The sequence below is a fragment of the Schistocerca piceifrons genome, chromosome 1 (assembly GCF_021461385.2).
Source record: "Schistocerca piceifrons isolate TAMUIC-IGC-003096 chromosome 1, iqSchPice1.1, whole genome shotgun sequence".
In the NCBI taxonomy this organism is placed as follows: Eukaryota; Metazoa; Arthropoda; class Insecta; order Orthoptera; family Acrididae; genus Schistocerca; species Schistocerca piceifrons.
In genome coordinates, this window is record NC_060138.1 from 661,461,883 (window position 1) to 661,471,659 (window position 9,777).

Here is a 9,777-nt window from a genome sequence, read left to right on the forward strand (position 1 = left end):
TTCACTTGCTGGGAGAGGGGCGTTTTACGTTTTGGCGGTTGCTTGATCGTCAAGGAGCAACCAAACTCTCCAATGAATGAAAACGAAAGAGATGATGGTTTTGTGACAAATAAAGTGTATTCTAATCTGGAATGTCATGTTGAGCTTTTGAGGTGTATGTCGAGGTGTGGAATACGAGGAAACGGCTTCACATGCTGGGAGAGGGAAGTTGTGTTCAACTCTAATTCTTGAGTCACTGTAATGATCTGTACAAACATTTAAGGAAATATATGTTTGTACATCAAAAGTAATGGCCATTCTTTTTCGTGATATGAATAGAAGTTATCTTGTTTTGCTCCAATAACAGCTCCAGAACGTGAAAAAGTCAAACCCTTTCACTTGGATGCCTGTCGTTACTAGAAAAATGGCGCAAAGGCTGCAAGATGGTGTAAAGGTTTATTACAACAAATATCTGACGAAATGAGTTCAAATATTGAGGAACTATGTGACAAAGCAGAGTCTAAAAGTAACGAACTGCCTGTCAAGGTAGAAAATACGAAAGAAGAACTAAAATTTGAGACAAAAGAAGATGTTAAACAGGAAACTGAAGCTAAATTAACTAACATTGCAAATACTTTGACCCTGTTGCCTCAGGAGCTGAAGGATGTAACCAATGTGATTTAGTTAGCGAGGAAGAAAAAGAGCAATTCAAATAATTTGATTGTAAAATTAACAAAGTAGGTCAGTTTTCCGTTAGCCAGTAGCACCAGGTTAAAAAGCAAACCTCAGAGGTGAATGAGCGTATAATTGAATTAGAACAATGCAAAGTATTTAGGTAAATAGCTAATACATCTGAAATGCTATCTAACTTTGGGAAAAGATAACACGTATTTGTAAATTGTACCGTACGAGAGAAAGTAGCATCGTTTAACACTAACACTCTTTCCAAGGGAGGTGCTGAAGAACTCAAAAGAGAATTAACGAGGCCGTGGGAGGCTACTGAGAGCACGGAGCGGGAAATCCGTAAAGGCAGTCGTAAATAACAATGAATGATCTTATTTCAAGAATGTGAGTCGGAAGACAGTTACCGTGTTGAGACCGAGTACAACCTATCAAATCGTTAAAGAGGAGAATAATCATGTGCACTGTGGACTGTATTCGGTAGTTCCAAAAGGTTTGCATAATTTAACGGCAGTGGACCTCTTTGGAGTAAATTATGTACTGGTGTTGGTCGAATCTTGGACAAAGTATGTTAAACTTATCCCATTAAACAAGCAAATAATAATACAGTAATACATTGTTTGCAAGAGCATTTTCAAAATGTAGGTAAACCACAATGTCTAGTAACTGATAATGGTCCATACTTTATTAGCCATAATTTCAAGATATTCTTGTTTCGGGAAGGGGTAAGACACGTAACTATATCCAAGCATAGTCCACAAAATAACCCTTGTGAACGTGTTATGAAGGAATTAAGACGATTGTGGAAAACGTACTGTTTTACGAGGCACTAGTGCCGGAATTCCTAGTAATCCTTAATGAATTACCTCATATGTCAACAGGATTATGTCCTGTAGAAATTATGAATAAACCTTTATAGGAGAGCCCCTGTTAAAATTTTTTACATGGCCGAATTCACCGGTGACTGCCTTGGAAAAGTTGAAAGAGAAGGTACAAGAGAAACAGGCACAAAAAAGAGAGAACTTTCAATGATAAGATTGTTGTACCAAACTACCAAATAAACGATTTGGTATTAGTAGGCGATTTAAAGAAGGAAACGAGCAAACTTTTTTCATTGTTATAGTGGACCTTTTTAAGTTCAGAATATACCGCAGTCAACAGCAGTATATCTAATAGACTCAGATACAGAACAAGATAAAGAATTAAACAATATAGATATGATTAAAGGATTTAAGACTCCAGAAGGGTTTTCGCCCTTGGCTTGACAACCACCGGCCGTCCGAATTAAATTGTTTCAATATTTCTGTCTTAGTTTTCTCAGGGATAATGTATATCTTCTTTGACTATTCTATTATTTTTTATTAATATCATGCCTTCTGCTGCCACTTCTTCCAGGAACAGAACTGTAAAAAAATGTACGACCCCAACACAAACGCGCGGTGCGTCTAGTGTTTGTTCAATAATAATTGCATGGATATGCTTACGAAGATATCCATGAGGTTATTTAATAAACTTAACTATAAATTAACATATCAGGGAAAATTCTGAAGATGTGTGATGTACATGTAATACACAAAAAACAAAGGATAAGAACGATGTAGCTCTATTATCATATGGTAGTAATGGAAACTGGAGGAAGTTATAACGTTATGACACTTGCAGAGAAATGCTTTAACTCACAAGGTATTTGCATAAGTTATGAATATACTAAGCTAAATATTCTGGAATTTAGAATACGAAATTTTTGGTTTTGTACATTTTTTAAACATAAAGAAAGAAGAATAAAATGATTGGGTTTGTATTTGAATTTTTAGGAGAGATTAAACATGGTTAGTGACATCACCTCTATCGAGAACTGACTGACGAAAAGAGCGACCACAGAAATTATACCGACCATTGACGACGAATTACGTGAATATGCTGACTTATTCCATTGCATTTGTTAGGAGCAATTCTCGTGATGTCTGCGATGGTGAAGCCGTGTGAAGTCCGTTCTGTAGGGAATACCGAACAACTTCTCCCTCCGGTGCCACGGTGAAGTAACTTAGTAGATGGGGTCCCTAGGGTGGAGAGTGGTTAGGGAATCTATCTATAGGGCTATGGGGTACTATCTTCTTTTCTTCTTCGATCTTAACTTACCTGTCTCTCCATTTCCTTTTCTCATTTCTTCGTTAGGCGTACCAAATCTATCTTCACTCTGTCCATATGCAAAGTTTCTGTCGCAGGATCTCTTCTTTTTACAGCCTGTATACTAGAGTTTACAACCTACACAGTAGGATTGCGCTGGCGGATATTTCACGTAGACGACGACAGTTTTTTGGTGGTTAAATAAGTGAAACACGTTAGTCACGCCATACGTTGTTGAGAGAAGAGTCCAGGTAGGAGACGGAAGGCAAGGCAAACTCTTGGCGTGCTAACATCTGTAGCCGAATAAGAAGCAAGATCCATGAGAAATAAAATTTAATAACAGGAGACGTAGTTATAACTTTATACTACTATATTCACAAGAAATACCTAAAATAAAATCTTTTTTATTGTCTAAATCTAGTAATTATAAGACAGTTAACGATATCCTATATGTACCAGTATCAGTAAGTAGAAACAAGACACATAAGCGTGAGAAGTTTGTGTACATATTGATGGTATATGTGTTACAAACAAGAGGAGGAATTAATATATTTATATAGAGAACAATCAGGTAATATCATCAGAAAGCAGTTTTGGGATAAACTTACCATTTAGTGTGAGGAAATATAGTAAAAGAGATTAGTAACTGTGTTTACTGATGAAGTTAAGATGGGGCGTGCAAATGTCCATCCAAATGTTGCATGGATATCTGCCCCACCAATGTTCTGTAAGTCCCTCCAAAACCACAAACGCCATGTACTTCGTTTCTCTTTCTGCATCCATCTACCTTCCCCCACATGAATTCTCTACCATCTCATCAAATTCCCACCTCTCCTCACCCACATCCAACACCTCTTTATCTCCTACACTAACCCCAAATTAGATTCTAATAACCTTGTTGTTTCCCATCTGATAACTAACCCTGGTATGATGGCCCACTTTTATAAACACATACCACTATTCCTACCGCTACACACACTTCATTTCCTATCCCGACGCAGCTTCAAGAGACTCTCTCTCCCAGACAATGAAATCCATCTACATTTACATACACTATGTGATCAAAAGTATCCGGACATCCCCAAAAACATACATTTTTCATATAAGGTGCGTTATGTTGCCACCTACTACCACGTACTCCATGTCAGCGACCTCAGTAGTCATTAGAGATGGTGAGAGAGAAGAATGGGGCGCCTTCGAACGTGGTCAGGTGATTGGGTGTTCCCCGTGTCACATGTCTGTACGCGAGATTTCCACACTACTAAGCACCACTAGGTCCACTGTTTCCGATGTGATGGTGAAGTGGAAACGTGAAGGGACACGAACAGCACAAAAGCGTACACGCCGACCTCATCTGCTGACTGACATAGTCCGCCGACAGTTGAAGAGGTTCGTAATGTGTAATAGCCAGGCATCTATCCAGACCACCGCACAGGAATTCCAAACTGCATCAGGATCCACTACAAGAATTATGACAGTAAGGCGAGAGGAAAGAAAACTTGGATTTCATGGTCGAGCTGCTGCTCATAAGCCACATATCAAGCTGGTAAATACCAAACGACGCCTCGCTTGGTGTAAGGAGTGTAAACATTGTACGATTGAACAGTGGAAAAAGGTTGTGCGGAGTGACGAATCACAGTACATAATGTGGCGATCGGATGGCAGGGTGGGGGTATGGCAAAATCCCGGCGAACTTCATCTGCCAGCGTGTGTAGTGCCAACAGTAAAATTCGGAGGCGGTGGTCGTGTTTTTCATTGAGGCGGCTTGCACCCATAGTTGTTTTGCGTGGGCACTATCACATCACTGGCCTACACTGATGTTTTAAGCACCTTTTTGCTTCCCACTGTTGAAGACTAATTTGGGGATGACGATTACATCTTTCAACACGATCGAGCATCTATTCTAATGTACGGAATACGACAATAACATCCCTATAATGAACTGGCCTACACAGAAGCCTGACCTGAATCCTGAACACCTTTGGGATGTTTCGGAACGCCGATTTCGTGTCAGACCTCACCGACCGACATCGATACCTCTCCTCAGTGTAGCACTCCTTGAAGAATTGGCTGCCATTCCCCAAGAAACCTTCCAGCACATGATTGAACGTATGCCTGCGAGAGTGATAGCTGTCGTCAAGGGTAAGGATGAGTAACACCATATTGAATTCAAGCATTACCGATGGAGGGCGCCACGAACTTGTAAGTCAGTTTCAGCCACGTGTCCGGATACTTTTGGTCACATAGTGTACATATTCAGCAGACCACCGTATGGTGCGTAGCGGAGGGTACCTTTCATCGCTACTAGTCATGTCCTTTTCTGTTCCGTTCGCAAATAGAATGAAGGAGAAACGACTGCCTCTGCACGAGCTCTAATCTCTCTAATCTTATCTTCATCGTTCTTACTCGAAATGTACGGTGGCGGCATCAGAATTTTTCTGCAGTCATCCTCAAATACCGGTTCCGTAGAGTTTGTCAATAGCGCTCCTCGAAAATAATGTCGTCGTCCAATAAACTATCTTTCTGTTACTTCTGACGGTGCAGTATTGTTGCTGCTAAGATAGTAGGGTACGTATTTAAGAGATAGTAGCTTGTCCCATTTCACGAAAAAGTTTCTGGTAGACATTGGCTCTAAAATTCATACCTTAAGAGCTATGAGCACTTGCTCATCTTTGATACCCTGAAACATATATCATCTACTGTAAGTTCTTTGGTTTCCATGTTTTCGAAGAGGTAGTATGGACCAAAGCAACAACAAAAAATGTCCAGTAAACATGGGCACTAGAATGCATATCCTAAGAGCTAAGGGAACATTATTCAGTAGAAGAGATGTGTCGCTTCCTGGCCAGGATCCGCTACCTCAAACTGATACGTTTAGTCTTCTCCATCATTCCTGAAAGTTTGTGACATCATCGCGCAATCACCTTCAGCACCTACATCTTGTTGGCATCCGTTCTTCCCAGTCACCCCATCCCTAGCTTTTATATCACCCCACACACATCCATCACACTATCTACAACCACTAATTAAACTATTTTCTCTATTGTCGCTGCAGCTGCATCAGCGTGTGCTATAGCTCCGTCGCTACCACCTATCACAGCAGCACAAGATCTGACAGTATTAGTCATCATCATGTCAGCTTCATTTGCATGAGCCATAGTTACCTCAACTTCCTGTACACCTCCATCATCAACACATTCTTCGTCTTATTAACATGACCATTCTTTGGGTAAGACATATTTCCATAACATATCCCAGTAATGTGATCATCGAACTTATTTAAAAATACTATCCTGAAAAGACAGAGTTCCGACCGTCAGCCCACATCCAGAAGCCACAAAATCTCACATGAGACTGACTACACTGGAACAATGGAATCCAACCCATTACACCCCTAAACATTAACTTATTCATTTTTTTCTCCCTCGACATAAGCGAAAATTCCTCAACCTTAAAACCCGATCATTTGAATAAAAAGTATCTCCCAGACCTCAACAACACTCATATTCCCCAACGATTTTGCAATACTCAAGTCGACACATAATGCCTTCTACCTATATATTACTTTCATGCCACCTTATTGCGCAAATTTTTCCCATGAATTTTGGTCTCCAAGCATCCCTGTTCTCATATGGTTCTCCATGCCCCAATCAATCTCCGGTGCCAAAGCCGTCTGCTCAGTATTATTTCAATGGTGTGTACCCCGAGGACACGAAAGAGTAGCTGGAAATTCCGTCCAGAATTTCAGATCGGGGAAAACCATCACATCCACAACAACGCTGGTCCCATATTCCCTGATCACTTTATTTAGAAAACCCATCAAGTACTGATTACCTCATTACCCACGGCGCCTTCATTTGCCACCTGACGCATTACGTAGCACTTTTTTATATCAAGCTCAAGCTACAGTTATCAAAATTTCCACATCAGCCATGATAATCTATCTCAAGACTGTTAAACTCCAGTGCGAAACCAAGTCCTCCCACCTGCTGCAACAAGTTTAAGGCAAACTCTCCTTCCAAAACACCCAAACTTACTGTCGACGTCTGCCTTATCGGTTCATCGCGTCATTCACACAACCACATCATCCTACGTCTCGTTACTGTCATGGAAGAGTTGTTACTGTTGTCGTCTCCATTTCAGTATGACACGCGGCACATACTCGGCCCTTGACCTCTCAGTTCGAAGTTCTGGTCCTCTACCATCTATACACTGGCGAGCTCACGACGACTTGTGTGGCGATGATCACTTTCCGCTCTTCCTGATCCAACCCCGGCCTCACTAACCTGGACGCTTGCCTGGATGGACTCTTATCAGGGCTGACTGGAACGCTTTCACCTCTGCTACCACCGCTGGATCTTCATCGCACGGCAACTTCGAATATCACTAGACCATTGTTTCTACAGCTGAATCGGTAATCTCTTGTTCCTCAGGTTGCCCCCGGCGAAAGACAGTGCCTTGGTGGTCACCGGAAAACGCTGCCGCCTTTACAGATCTTTGGCGGGTCCTACAATGCCATCAGCAGCACCTATCAATGGAGCACCTCATTGCCTTCCAACGGCTCCGTACTCGAGTCCGACAACTAATCAACAGGCGGAAGCAGGAGGGTTGAGATCAATACGTCTCCACCATGGGAACACGAAGTTCTCCTTCCCAGGTTTGGACTAAGACCAGACTCCTTTACGGATATCAGACCCCTGCAGGTATTATTCCTAGGATTTCCACAAATGGAGCTGTATATACCGACCCAAACGCAATCGCAGAGCGTTTTGCTGAGCATTTTGCTCGAACCTGTGCGTCTAAGAATTTCCATCCCGCCTTTCGTACCCGAAAATAGCGGGTGGAGCGACAACACCTGTCTTTTACTACTCGCCACCCTGAGCCATATACTGCTCCATTCAGTGAATGTGCCCTTGCACATTGCCCCGACACAACCCCTGGGCCTGACCGCATCCATCGCGAAATGATTAAACATATATCAGCGGATTACCAGCGCACATTCTTACAGTCTTCAACCGCATCTGGAGCAATGGAGAATCCTAGACGCAATGGCGAAAAAGTATCATCGTTCAAGTGCTAAAACCTGGTAAGACAGCGCTATTATATGGATAAATATCGTCCTATTAGCCTTACCAATGTTCTGTGCAAGCTGCTCGAAGGCATGATGAATTGGTGGTTGTGTTGAGTCCGAGAGTCCGTTTAAACCCACAAACAACGTGGACGATCAGTGGTCTTCGGATGGATCCAGGGACACATCGGAATCCCGGTAAATGAATTTGCTGACAGGCTAGCCAAAGAGGTTTCTTATAAACCGAGTCTGGAGATTGGCGTATCGGAATCTGATCTTCGATCGGCATTACACCGCGAAGTTTATGGGTTATGGAATACAGAATGGTGCTCCATGACTTTGCCGAATAAGTTACGTGTGGTAATGGGTGCGACAGTGTGTGGATGTCCTCCATGCGAGCCTCTCGCATGGACTCTAATGTCCTTTGCCGGCTCAACATCGGCCATACTTGGCTGACATACGGTCACCTCCTATGTTGCGAGGACCCACCTCAGTGTCCCTTTGGTTCACGTTTGACAGTGGTTCACACCTTGTTGGACTGTTTAGTTTTAGTCGCTCTGAGGCGGTCTTTTTATCTCCCTGACACTCCCTTCGATTTTAGGTGGCAGTGCCTCAACAGCTAACGTAGTTTTACCCGTGAAGGGCTTTTTATCATTCTATTTATGGGTGGCCGCCTTGGCCTCATCTTTCAGGCCCTCATCCTACCTGCACTTTAACTCTTCCTCGCTCTCTCTGGTGCTGTCTGTTCGACTTAGTGTTAGTCTTTTCACCATCTGTGTTTCACTTGCCTTGTGTTTTTAGGCTGGAGGTGTTGCAGAGTGGTTAGCTCATCCATTTTGTTCTTGCGATCAGCCAGCCAAGGCCATATGCTATGTTGTTTCAACACTTTCTACCGCTTTTTTCTTTTAGTTAATGTTATCAATTTTGGTTTGATGCTTTCATTTTCTACTTCAGTATGGTTATACACATAGTTTTACGCACACTGTTCCTTCCCCGGATTTCAGGCGACAGGGTTCTTTTGGTGCATGGTTTTAACCCGAGACCTATGTGACTAAGGAAAAAGGGACTGATAACCTTGCAGTGTAGTCCCTTTAATTTACAAACGAACCAACCACTCATCTGTCTTGTACGAGCCCCTTCATCTCTGCGTAACTACTGCAACCTACAGCGATTTGAACCGTCAAGCATTTCTTACTCTACAATTTCTACCCCATGTACATCCCTCAATTACCACAATGACGACTCCTTGATGAATCAGTATGTATCCTATCAGCCTGTTCCTTCTTATAGCCAAATTTCTTTTTTTCACGATTCGATTCACTACTGCGTGATTATTTTTTGGATCTACTCATCTAATCTTGGATATCCTCCTAAGCGTTCACGTTTCACTTCCGTCAAAGGCTGCAACCCAGGCAAATAGTTTCGAAAAAGGCTTCTTAACATTTGAATTTAATTTGATGTTAACAAAGTTATCTTCTTTTTTAGTAATTCTTTTCTTGATAATGTCAGTCAGTATTATATACACAATCTACTTCAAACGTCGTTGGTACTTTACTTCCCAAATAGTTAAGCTCGTCTAGTACTTCTAGTGTCTTATTTTCTAATCTCCCAGCATCACCTGACTTAATTCTAACACATTCGTTTACCGTTCTTTTTCTTTTGTTGAAGTTCATCTTAAAACTCCTCTTCAAGACATTATCCATTCTGTTCAGCTGAACTTCCAACTCGTTTGTTGTCTCTGACAGAATTGCAATGTATTGGCAAACCTTAGAGTTTTTGTTCCTGTTCACTGAACTTAATTTCCCTTTCCAAATTTGTCTTTAGATTCATTTACTGTTTCCTCAATGTATTAATAACAGTGTCTTACCCCCTTCTCAACTAGTGGCTTCCTTTCTTTTTCTTCTACCCTTGTCACTGCAGTC